Source organism: Lissotriton helveticus, chromosome 10 (genome assembly GCF_964261635.1).
Source record: "Lissotriton helveticus chromosome 10, aLisHel1.1, whole genome shotgun sequence".
Taxonomy (NCBI): Eukaryota; Metazoa; Chordata; class Amphibia; order Caudata; family Salamandridae; genus Lissotriton; species Lissotriton helveticus.
The window spans coordinates 346,954,076-346,967,695 of NC_136071.1; the positions used below are offsets into that span (position 1 = coordinate 346,954,076).

The following is a 13,620-nucleotide window of genomic DNA, read 5'->3' on the forward strand; positions in this document are numbered from 1 at the left end:
CAGACATGTTTCTGGACTCCTGGGTCGAGTGCCTGCTGCTCTCGGGGGCCTGAAACAATGTACATCCTGGGATGAGGTACTAAGCCTCCTCCCTCAAGATGGGCAGGGTCTATGAAGGGGGCGCTTCAAAGGCTTGCCACCTTTGTGAGCTTGCCCAGGCCACTTGCTGCTTTCAGCAACTGGTCCCCACTGGTTCTGACCCCCACTTTGGGTGGGAGAACCGGCTGGAAAAACAAGTGCGGAAGAGACCCACCTCTGCCAACTCTATTCCTCAGGTGGGGGAGCTGAGGTGAATAACAACTCTCAGTCCCCGCCATCTTGCAGATGGGGGGACCCAGCCAACCAGGGTGAGGCTTGTGCCCCCCTCCCACTGGAGGGTGGCATAACCGGGGGTGTACCCACCCCAGGGAAGGGACCCATTGGTTCCAACCTTTTACCTACCTGTAATGCCCCATAATCAAGTATTTAGGGGCAACCCTGAACCTTGCTTCCTCAGACAAGCAACCAGAAGAAGAAAAGAAGAAGAAGGACCGAACAGCCATGGCAAAGCTAACAAGAGGAGGACGCCTACTGACTTGACCCCAGCCCTACCGGCCTGTCCCCATCTCGAACCTGCAGAACCAAAATTATGGTGTGTCCTGCAGCCAGCATCCTCAAGATCACAGAGGACCTGCCCTGCCTTCAAAAGAAAATACTCTGTCTCCCGTGAACACCAGATTTGTTCACCAACAGACTCCAGCTCTGGCAGGATCCGCAATTCTGCACCACTCTGCACCCGAATCCAAGGGCCCGAGTTCGAGTGGCCAAACACCAAGAGGAGGTCTCCACGGCGATCCTGAGAACCAGTGACCTCTGATCTGCCTCAAGCCTCCAGGCGACGCCTGCAGCCTCAAACTGGAAGGTCCCCTCAACCACGACCAGGAGCTGGTAAGAAGATCTGACCCTAAAAAGCACCCCTGCACCCGATGCCCCATGGGCTTGGGTGGCCCAACCGATGGTGCCTACCCAACTGCCAGCATCCTAACTTACCTCTCCAAGTGGTGGTTGCACCCAGAAGACCTTTGTCCTTGAGCCTGCCAGCATGTATGCAAACAGGAGACTCCCCAAAGGGGTGCCTCATTGAAAACTACAGGGCGCCCAACGCCAAATCAGCATTCTGCACCCGGCCGCCCCAGTGCTGCTGAGGGTGCACCTTTTGTGCTGCCTTGAACCCCCATTAGCCCTGAGCTTAAGTCTAGGAGCTTTGAACCCACAAACCAGTGGCCCGCTTGTAAGCAGCCATCAACCGGAGGTCCCCTATCCCCCATTGGATAACATTGGGCCTCAGCACCCTGCATCCGGCCGCCCTAGTGCCACTGAGAGTGTAACAAGAGTGCATCCTTGACCCTGGGGGACCCCTGAGTCTACCCCCAAAACACCAACTCCCACCACCGAATACGTACCTGTGAACCGATAACACAATTTTTCTCCATAGGAAAACATTGACTGTTTTTCTATTAAAAGTTTATAAGAGTGGAGTTGGAAAATCTATGAAAAGCCTTAAAACTGTAACTAAATAAAAAAAACACTTTCACTTACCTGTTTACCGGAAATGTCCCAGTGCAGTATCCAGGCATACTGCGCTGTGTAAGAAAAGTAATCTGTTAAGTAATCTACTTGACATTCTACTAAAAAGCCAATACAAAGTATATGTACAGTTTATCAAAAGCATTGCATTACTAGTAGCTCAAATGTAATCAAATCAAAGTGCATATACAATTGCAATTCAAACTGTTTACAAACTGCATTACTACTGTAAAGTATTTATTTCTTACCTGTGCCAGGCTTGCTTGGTTCTCGAAAATAAAATAACTAAAAGAATATTTTTATAAAAAAACAATTTTTCTGAAGTTCAGTGTGTGATATCATTTGCTGATTGAGTGTGTACAACAAATGCTTAACTACCCTCTCATAAAGCCTTACTGCTCGGCCACACAACCACAAATCAAGAGTAAGGTGCTATCTACTTTTACCTCTGCCTACCTTTGAGTTTCCACTGGACTCTGTGCACACTATAGCTCACTTTGGTATAGTATAGACAAAGCCAGCTTCCTACAAAGAGTTGAAGGGAATTGAAGGTGAGACAAGGGGTAAGATGAAGGGATTGGAAGTGAATGTGAAAGGAGTAGAATGTATTTAAGGGAAAAAATGGAGTAAGGAGTAAAAGGGGGAACAGGGACACAAACAAATTGTTGAAAGGAAAGAATATATAAATGTAAGAAAGGGAAAGCAGACAGGAGGAGATGGGAGGAGATTTTAGCGGAATGAAAAGGAAGTGAGACGGGGAGGGAAAGGAAGCACTGGCGAGAGAAGGTTGGTAAACATATGAGAAAGGGAAGGGAAGGGAATGGAAATAGCTCATGAACAGCGGGATTGCAGGGGTAATGGGTGGGATGGGATAGGATCAAAACGAAGGGAAACAAAGAAAGGTAAAGAAAAGATGTACAAGGCAAAGGAATGGAAATGGATAGGGGATAGAGGAACTGATTGGAGGATGGGTTGACAGGCTGCTGATAGAAGGAAGGTGTTTGGAGTTAGGAAAATCTTGTGTGGTGGGATGAGGGACGAAATTAGGGGCTAGGACAGTTGATTTTCAAGTCTGTTTCAATTCAATTTCCAGTTTGGCTTTTAGTTTGGTTTTCAGGTTGTCTTTCAGTAGACTTTTCATTTGCTTTATTTGCTCACCTTCGTCCCCTTATCCTCAACCCCAACCTTGGGTCAGTTCATTCTGTTTCTGCCTGCTCTATGTCTGCAGCTCCGTCACAATGGTTCTCTCTCGCTGGGTCCTTATGACCAATGCTGCAGAACCCGTACAAGCCTTTTTTACCTAGGGAGTCACAATGGGGAATTTTCAATATATCACAGTGACATCTAGTTCCAAGCTAAAGGTGAGCAGGGGAAGGTGTGGAGAACATCCCATTTCTTGACAGAATCAACTCTTAACTCCCTAAAATAGATTCAATCACCTGAAAACATGAATCTATGCTACCTAACATACTTCCTCAAGAGATCTCTTTTCTCTCTCTGCTGCAATGGAAGCCTCCCCTCTACTGGCTCAGTCTTCATGTATCCAGGGCCAAATGACATCACGTTGCAGGGTCTAGACACCATCAGTGTTCTCTTCACAGAATTCTGCTTTTTGTGCTGCTGTGAAAGGATCGAGGTTTATAACTCAATATTGGAATTTACGTTGTTCCTTGTTTAAAATAAATTACCTCTTGTATTGCCAATGCTTGTTATTGTTTTTTAACTCATCCCGTTTTCCTTTAAGGAAAATAGGCTAAATTAAAAAAAAGTGACTTTATTTAAAAGCAAGTACAGACATGGTGGTCTGCTGTCCCTAGCAGGCCACCATCCCTGAATGTATTTTTAGTGAATCCCAATGGGACGCAAATTGTGACCTACCTCATGAATATTAATGAGTTCGGTTAATTGCAATCCCACTGTGAATCGCTAAATGTGTCTGAAATACATTAGTACATTGCATTTTATGACTTCCTAATTGCGAGTCACAAAAAGTTGCAATTAGGAACTTGCAAAATGCTGTGGTCGTACATGTGGCCCTCAGTGTACAGTCGTATCTTTGAGTTTGATTCCTCTCGCCAGACCATAGTACAAACCATGCGCAACACTGGAAGTCACCTCAAGTCATTGATGCAGGATTGGGAAGATACAGCTGTAAAAATTGGAAAAGTCTTAATAGTTTTAGGGCCACACGTACGGCCATTTCATTTTGCAACTCACAAATTGTGTTTTTTAGTGACTTGCTATAAGCGAGTCGCAAAATGAAATGTACTAATGTGTCTCAGACACATTTAGCAATTCCCAAAGGGGGTGCAAATGACCGTACTCAGAAATATTCGTGAGGTAGGTCGCACATTGAGACCCATTGGGAATGGTCTGTTATCACAGGGATGGTGGCCTACTGGGGTGGGGACAGCAGACCACTATGTCTGTGATTGCTTTATAAATAAAGCATTTTTTCTTGAAATGCCCTCCGTATTCCTTAAATGTTCATTTTTTTAAGAGGAGGGAGTGGTCCATGTGACCACTGCCTGCTCTTGAAAAACGTTTTCGCTGCCAAGCACAAATGAAAAGGGTTACCCTGGGTACGTACCCCTTCCAGTTTGCAACTAGCTTACTACCTACTTTAAGTAGGCAGTATACTGTAATTGTGGTTGCAAAACAGTAGTACATCCCCCAGCTACTCACTATTAGGAAGGGACGCCCTTGCACACCCCTTCCAAACAGTGACTTGCAAATCCTATTTTGCGATTCGGTATCAGGTTACAGACTTGCAAAATAGGATTGATACATGCTACAAGCTATTTTAGCAGTCACAAAAAGGCTTGAATCTCCATTTGCGACAGCTAAAAACGGTCGTACGTGTGGCCTTAGTTGAGCCTTTGGCAAACTTCATCCGAAGATAGTGCCACTTGAACTTTTTGTAGTGCCAGGCCCTTGAGTGCAGAGACACAGTAGTGGATTAATCTGGGTGCGAGCTCAGGAGGGAACCTTTCTTTCCGCTATCGATCTTGCACAACACTGCTCGGAAATTACACATGCCAAGGGTTCAATTCTGGACCTTGTGATTTCCAAATCAGACCAGATTACCACTGCTTCACCCATCCGTGTGGACTAGTCTGACCATTTCCTCATTCCCTTCTGTTTTCACCTCTCTCACATTTTAACTCTCGGCCAACCCAAAAGAGCCTCTACGTGGTTCCGCAACACAAAAATCATCGATCTGGAGACTCTATGTGATTCTGCTATGCAGTCTCTTCCTAGTCTAGACCCCAATAGGGATGTCAACGATCTCACTCCCCTTTGCCTCTCAATCCTGGCAGTCGAATTCGACAAGGTTGCTCCACTCCAAAGCAAAAGGAAAGGACCCACCCCATCAGCTCCTTGGTTCAACAAAGCTCTATATGACGAAAGGAAAAACCTTAGAATCTTGGAGAAGCACTGGAGACAATCTCCATCCACCCCCAACTTCTCTCTTTTACGTTCAGCAAGATCCATATACCACAAACACATCTTCCAGGAAAAAAATCACATTTCAAATCCCTCCTCGATTCAGCTAAAAACAGACCCAAAAAACTTTTCGACCTCATCAAAAACTCAAATTGTTCTCCCCAAACCATCAAGCCTGAGGATGCATCAAAGAAAGCAACTGAGTTTGCTATATTCTTCGATCAAAAGGTAAAATCTCTAGTGGAACAGGTCACCCACCCCACCCCCATCGAGGACCGAAAATCCTTAGTCACTTGGCAGAACTTTGCCGCCATCTCAGAGGTTGATCTCCTCGAATGCATCCGCGAAACCAAACCCTCCAACCATTCCTCTGACCCTATTCCCAGTGGCATCGCCATTGAGTTCTATTCTAACACTGTCCTACTGGACCAGGCTAGTCAATCTCTTCCTCAGTCAAGGATCCCTCCCAATTGTCCTCAAAACAGGACAGGTTACCCCCCTTCTAAAAAAAAAACTCTGCAGATACAAATGACCTCAATAACTTCCGCCCCATCACCAATCTCCCTTTTCTTTCAAAGATCACAGAAAAATGTGTTGCAAAACAACTCTCCCAACACATTATGGTCAATAATCTCCTCGACATGTTCCAGTCGGGCTTTATTCAAAACTGCAGCACTGAAACAGCCCTGCTGCAAGTGATCAATGATGCGCTGCATATTCTCGATTCGGGGGAATCGTGCCTTCTGATTCTTCTTGACCTCTCTGCAGCTTTTGACACTGTTAATCACAACACCCTCCTTAACATTGTTCAACAGAGAATGGGCGTGGAAGGCACAATACTCAAATGGTTTGCCTCTTTCCTCTCAGACAGATCCCAAATGATCAAGATTGCAAATAGTCTCTCGTCTCCACTGGTGGTTGGTCAAGGCGTCCCTCAAGGTTCTATCCTTGCTCCCACTCTGTTCAATCTCTATCTGGAACCATTAGAGAACCTTCTAAGCAAATCTGGAATCCTCTACCATCTCTATGAGGATGACACCCAGATCTACCTCAAGGTGTCTTCCCCTCATGATCTCTCACTACTCAGCTCTACTCTCAACACTATTCACAACTGGATGCCAGTTCGCCAACTCATTCTCAATCCCTCCAAAAACGGAATTCCTCCTCATATCTAGCTTTCTCTCTCCGCCTCCTGTTCAAGCCTGGATGGATCAATCAAATCTACTCAACAGTAAACCCATCATTGTGGACTGCGCTAAATCCTTAGGTGTCATACTTGACAAAAGACTCAACCTAATCTCACACATCAACTCCATGGCCAAGAGCGCACGTTATCAACTGCGACTTTTATGGGGGATTCGTCGGTTCTTCCCGGAGAATGACCTAAAAACCTTGGTCCAATCGCAAGTTCTCTCTAGACTTGACTATTGTAATTCTCTTCTGACCGGCCTTCCCAAATCTCACCTCTCCCCCCTCAAATCCGTCCTCCATTCAGCAGCTCGCTTAATTTCAGGGTCCAAACGAAGTGACCACATCACTCCTATCCTGTCTTCTCTCTGATGGCGTCCCATCGAGGCTAGAGCAATCTGCAAAACAGCGTGCATCACCCACAAAGCTTTGCACTCTTCCTCCCCTCGCTATCTGGCGAATAAACTCAAACTGTCTGGAGGCTCAAGACCTTCTCGGAATGCGGAAAAATTCCTTCTTGAACCCCCCTCCTTCAAAAGAGAAAAATTGTTGGCACAATCGTTCTCAGGTAATGGGGTGAGAACCTGGAACTCGCTTCCTCCTTCGCTCCGTGCCATCACCTCCATCCAGATCTTCAAAGCGGACCTCAAATCTCTTTTATTCCAAAGACACTTCCAGAACTAATTCCCTCCTTCTCAGACCCCGCCAGGAAGTTCTTTAGTCATTGTAAATTTGTCACATATATTTATATTTTTGCTTGTACATCCTGTGCTTGCTGCATTTTAAATTGTGTTCCTTTTGCCTGCGTTGTTTTTATTTTATGGCCTGATATTGTTCGCCAGGAAGTTCTTTAGTCATTGTAAAATTTGTCATATTTATTCTTACTTTTCTTGTACAGTCTGTTCATGCTGTGCTTGACCCATGCTGGTTCAACGATACCTCTCACTCTATGTATGATCTCCTATTACCCACAGGCTATTCTATTTTTAGGGATGACAGACCTATCGAAGTTGGGGGAGGTGTTGCAGTCATTTTTAGAAACTCCCTTCAACTTAAGGCTTCTCTCATCAGCGCCTTCCGCACTTTTGAATGTCTATCTCTTGAGTTTCAACTACACCACCGCTCATCCCTCAGATTCCATGTCATTTACCACCTATCTGGCAGCGGCCCTTCGTTTATGGAGGAACTCACTGACTTCATCAGTGATGAATACTTGCAAAGTGACAATCAGATCTTCGTGGGTGACTTCAATCTCCACTGGGGCTCTCTGCAAGACTCTTCCGCGAACTTGCTGGCCACCTTCCTCTCTACAAAAGATCTTATCCAACACTGCACAGAATCAACACATTCTAAGGGCTCAATCCTGGACCTTGTTATTTCTAAAGCAGGCATGCTTTCTATCGCTACCCCTATTCAGGTAGACTGGTCTGACCACCTCCTCATCCTATTCTCTCTTCACCTAGCACACTCTATAACTCTTGGCCAACCTAAGAGGGCTACCTCCTGGTTTCGTGACACTAAAAATATTGACACCGTTTCCCTCTGTGAATCAGCTTTGCTGTCACTTCCAAGGCTAGACCCGAACCTAGATGTTGACGATCTCACCTCCCAATGCCTCTCATTCCTTGCTGTCGAAATCAATAACGTCGCTTCTCTCCAAAGCAAAAAGAAAAGGCCCATTCCCTCAGCACCTTGGTTCAACAAATCCCTCTATGAAGAAAGGAAGCACCTAAGACTCCTGGAGAAACAATGGAGGCAAATGCCCTCCACCGATAATTTGGCCACGCTTCGTGCAGCAAGATCCAAGTACCACACACACATCTTCCTTGGGAAAGCATCACACTTCAGAACCCTCCTTGACTCAGCCAAAAATAGACCCAAAAAACTATTTGATCTCCTCAAGAATACTAACTGCTCTCCCCAACCTCCAAGTTGGAGGATTCTACAAAGAAAGCTGCGGATTTTGCTGTATTCTTTGACGAAAAAGTGAAATCACTTGTGGATCAGGTCGCTCATCCTACCCCCCCAGAGGAGCGCAAATCACTAACCATTTGGCAGAACTTCGACCCCATCTCTGAAGATGTCCTCCTCAAGTGCATCCTCGAAACAAAGCCCTCCAACCATTCTCTTGACCCCATCCCTAGTGCCATTGCCATTGACTTCTATACCCATTCTCTTCCCTATTGGACCACTCTGGTCAACCTCTCCCTCCCCTCTGTCAAGGCTCCCTTCCTGTTCCCTTCAAAACTGGGCAGGTCACCCCTCTGCTTAAAAAAACCCACTGCTGATGCGAATGACCTCAACAACTTCCGCCCCATCACTAACCTACCCTTTCTTGCGAAGATCACAGAAAGATGTGTTGAGAAACAGCTCTCTCGTCATATCAAGGACAATGATCTTCTTGACAATTTTCAGTCAGGCTTCATCCAAAACTGCAGCACTGAAACAGCCCTGCTGCAAGTGATTGATGACGCGCTGCAGATACTCGATTCGGGGGGTCTTGTCTTCTAATTCTCCTTGACCTTTCTGCAGCCTTTGACACTGTCAATCACAACACCCTCCTCAACAATCTTCAACAGAGAATGGGCATGGAGGGCACTGTGCTTAAATGGTTTGCTACCTTTCTCTCTGATAGATCCCAAATGATAAAAATAGCGGACATTCTGTTATCTCCTTTGGCGGTGGGTCAAGGTGTTCCTCAAGGCTCTATACTTGCACCCACATTGTTCAATCTCTATTTGGAACCACTGGGAAATCTCCTAAGTAAATCCGGGGTCCACTATCATCTCTACGCAGACGACACTCAAATCTACCTGAAGGTTGCCTCCACTCACGATCTCTCCGTCCTAAGCTCTACTCTGGACTCCATTCAAAACTGGATGTCAACACATCAACTGATTCTGAATCCCTCCAAAACTGAATTCCTCCTCCTCTCCTCCTCACTTTCTCCTCCCCCTGTTCAATCATGGATGGACCAGATGAATCTACTGAACAATAAACCCATCATTGTCGACAGGGCAAAATCCCTTGGTGTCATACTCGACACAAAACTCAATCTACTCTCCCACATTAATTCAATTGCAAAGTTTGCTCGATACCAACTGTGCCTTCTCTGGGGGATTCGTCGCTTCTTCCCGGAGCATGACCTTAAAATCCTCGTCCAATCGCTGGTCCTCTCCAGACTGGACTACTGCAATTCTCTTATTACTGGCCTCCCCAACTCCCACCTGTCCCCCCCTTAAGTCTGTTCTCCATTCAGCAGCTCGTTTAATTTATGGGGCCAAAAGAAGCGACCACATCACACCCATGTTATCCACCCTCCGCTGGCTTCCCATCGAGGCAAGATCTATTTACAAGACTGCCTGCATCACCCACAAAGCCTTGCACTCCTCCTCTCCTCGCTATCTGGCAAATAAACTAAAACTCTCTGGAGGCTCTAGACCATCACGAAATACGGAAAATCTACTGCTTGAACCTCCCACTTTCAAGAAGGAAAGATCGATGGCCCAATCCTTTTCAGGCAACGCAGTGAGAATCTGGAACTCACTTCCGCCTCAGCTCCGGACCACCACCTCCTCCCAGGCCTTCAAAACTGACCGCAAAGTTCTCCTCCTTCAAAGACACTTCCAAAGTTAATTCATGCCCTCACTATTATCTGAAGGAAGACCCTTTAGTATAGAAAATTCCTATTCTCCATGACTATGGAAGTGCCTTCCCAGTGTGTTTGTGTGGTTTGAGAGACTGCCATTTATTGCAGTAATACCCTTTTACCCGTGTTTGGTACTCTTTTGTAACATGCACACGTCACTGTTCTCTTGTAACACACTGTTTGCTACCTCTTATATTTTGTTTGCTTTCGATACTTGCACGAGTGCCACCATTGCCTACGTAACGTTTGTTCTTGTGTTTGAGTGTCCTCTATTTATTGCAGTATTATACCTCTACTTGTACTTTGTACACTTTTGTAACCTGCACACGTCACTTTTTCGTCCTGTAAGTCACCGTTTGCTACCTCTTGTATTTTGTTTGCTCACGATTGTCACTTTTGCCTCATGTAATGTAACTTTTGCTTTTGTAATTTGTTCACTTGTAATGTTCTCATGTTTCAGTTCTGTTCCTATTGTGAAGCGCTCTGACACCCTCGGGTAAAGTCTGCGCTATATAAAAACGCATAAATAAATTGTGTGCCTTTTGCCTGCGTTGCTTTGACTCTATGGCATGCTATTTTTGTTTGTTCCATTCCTGCAACAGTTCTCTCATGTAACGTAACTGGTTCTATTGTACAGTGCTCTGACACCTTCGGGTAAAGTCCGCGCTTTATAAAAATGCATTAAATAAATAAATAAATAAGAATGGCAATAATGGGGAGAACAGTAGGGAGAGACTGATTTACCAGAATTAACCAGGGATTAAGGACAAAACACTGGAAGGACGCCTGGCTCAGTATGGTGCCCCAGTGAGGAAATTCTTCACTAGAGGGCAGGAGGAAGCTGTTTGTTTATCATCACTTTTCTTCTACTGGGATACATATGGATTTTGATGAGGATTCCATTTGTTTTTTTTTAAATTTCAGAGTGGCGTTTGAAAGATTGAGTCCCAAAAAAGGGAAGAGGGGGCCAGCTGGTCACCTTGTTATTAGCAATAACTGTATTTTCCGTCGTGTTAATAAAGCGTCACTGTATTGTTTTTCTCCGCAAGTGTAAGTTCCTGTGGCGATCGGACTCCTAAGCGTCTCATTTATTGTGAGTTAACAGCCAAAGATACAGTGTACAGCAAAGCACAGTTTACTAAATTTAGTCTGTGTAGACGAGAAACCACGGCCCTAAGAGGCTGGGTAATCATTTCCGGGTCGGCAGGAGTCTCCTTTCCGAGGTTCTTCCTTGTAGCGTCACTCGTGTAGGCGGTGCTTTTTGAAACTAGTTCAATGTGTGTTTTTACACTCCATTGGAAGTGTTTGTGTGGACAGAACAGCTCCTTCCACTCCCTATTCTAGAGCTTTTCAGTTCCAGCTTTTCAACTGCGTCTCCACGCTTTCTTATGTGGAAGTCTGGCAGAGAGCTGAGCGGTGGCAGTCCGACCTATGGGCCCGGGAGGCGGGAGGTAAGACCCTGTGGGGAACCTTTCACCTGACGTAGGCGGGGCGGCAGTGGCACGCACGTGAACACACCGGAGAAATAATACATGTATTAATGTGCAGCAACAGAAACCAAAAGCTGTGGCGAAAATGTTTTACACGTTTTTAACTGTTTATCTTTGATGTGCCGCACGTAGTATGTATTATACAATAAGAACACCTTAGGACCTTAATTGTATATTCAACTGTACATTTGTGTACCAAGCAAACAACGAGTGTACGGTGCATAATATAGTCTCGTTTTTAAAAGGTCCAAATAACGTAGAAACGAGTTTGGTTCATTACGTTTGCCTATGTGTATGTATTGATATAGAGCAGGAACTTAGTAAGCAGTGCTTTACAGTACGTGGTGTGTCGGAAGACAATCTACAATATTGTGCACTTAAAGTGGCGATTACAAATAGATTTCACACACTGCTTTTCGAATTTTTCATCAATCCATTGGAGCATTAATTATTAAAAATACTCTCCCTATACTAATATTCAGTATGTACATGCCAATAGACCCGATTCAGGTGGGGGTCTTCCAATTTTGAAGCAAAAAATGGCTTTATTTGGCTGTCTCCCACCTGAAATTGCCCCTGCTATAAAAGAAATCAATGAGAGTAATGCATTATCCCAATAATTTTTTTAATAATATCCTACTTTTATCTTCTAAAATGTTGGCATATATGTCAGTATACTTCGAACAATCACAGCCCTAGTGGGCATAAAAACCCACCCGTCATTAGTTCTACATTTAAGAGACAGTGGGGGATATTCTCAAAAACGTGTGATAATTATCGCAAAATTAGCTTAACGCAACTCTTCACATTGCAGTCTATCGCAGGAAAAAAACGCTGTGATAACGTTGTATTCTCAACACGGTGGTACCATGCGATAGTCTCACGATAACACGTCAAATGACCGCGTTAAAATCAACGCGATGCCGCAAAAATGCGGAACACGAACGCAAAAAAAGCGGCAATGTCCCAAACCGCGATACAAAAATCAGCGATAACCAGCGACAGGCCTGCAATTCCCACGCATCATGCGGTAAAATGCACCAGAAAAGGAGAGAAAAAAAACAGTGAGATGACAATGTACGAGTACAACCCCACATCCGTGATGTAGAACAAATGTCCATTTTCCCACATCAAATAGGCATCTCCTCACAGTCACAATGTACGTTGACATGCAGTCTGCATGTAAACTGTGCCACTGCAGAAACATACATGGAACACCCTGTGAAACCGCATCTCCCCTTCACATTGCAGAGGAACAATCAACACCTCCTGTACATAGACGTGTCATGTCTATGATCAATCAAGTTTGAAAGCATGGACGAAGGTAGGGACAGTGACTCCCCTTAACGTCCATGTTGCTTATGTTATGAGACTTGAGGCACAGGGTGCATCCCTGCATCATGGTGGTACATATTTGACCCCAAAAGAAGTCCTGTTGTCACTTGTAGGTCACAAATGACAGCCTATATGTAATGATTTGGGACACATGTGAAATGCCAAAGAGTGTGATTCCGTACTATCTGTGACACACATAACTGGCACTTCGAATGCGTTACACCCTAAACAGCCTCTCTGTACATAGGTGACACACCCTCCATCTATTATCAAATTATGAAATTGTCAATACTACATGTCGCACTTACAATTGTCTGAGTGATGTGCTTGTACAGATGAGTGACATGCACTCAGGGAATGTGTCTTGGAATGCATTTACTTGCACCTTCTGTGCCTGTGGTCATTTTGTACTGTCTCATGATTGCTAAGGACTGTCACAATGTGATGTGCACATGTGAAGAAATTGTTAATGATGGTGTTCCTACGGGCTATTCCTGCTGCGGCTGCAGTGGGGTGTGGTCCACCAGCCTCATCTTCCTCATCATCATCCGGTGCATCTGGCACTTGGTGCGTACACATATGTTGTGCAACACACAACATGCAACAATCATCTTGCACACAATGTCTGGGATGTACAGGAGCCTTCCACCTGTGATGTCCAGGCACCTGACACATGACTTCAACATGCCAAATGTGCGTTCCACGATGCCCCTGGTGCGTTTGTGGACCACATTGTACTGCCTCTGGGCCTGTGTGTTCGGGGCTCGGAACGTGTCATCATCCAAGCTCAGAGTGCATATCCTTGATCATATGTGACAGTGCAGAGAGCCATGAGTCAATAGTTCGTTCTGCATGATGTGTTGGCAGGCTCACTGGTACATTGGTGTGTGATATGTGTGACTTTGTGATTCCTGTTTGACATGTACTGCTTGTAGCAAATGTGTG

At 45.2% G+C, this 13,620-nt stretch overlaps 1 protein-coding gene across 2 annotated transcripts in view; it reads left to right on the forward strand.

The window, feature by feature from the left end:
* ELP6 (elongator acetyltransferase complex subunit 6) overlaps positions 1 to 13,620 on the forward strand; it is a 176,007-nt gene that overhangs the window by 12,195 nt on the left and 150,192 nt on the right. The window contains exon 1 of one of the 2 annotated variants that reach the window (XM_078662544.1): positions 11,065 to 11,301. The exons of the other annotated variant lie outside the window; for it this stretch is intronic. The gene's annotated coding sequence lies outside the window, so the exon portion shown is untranslated. Of the gene's footprint in view, positions 1 to 11,064; positions 11,302 to 13,620 lie in introns of those variants that run through there. 2 annotated transcript variants of the gene reach the window in all.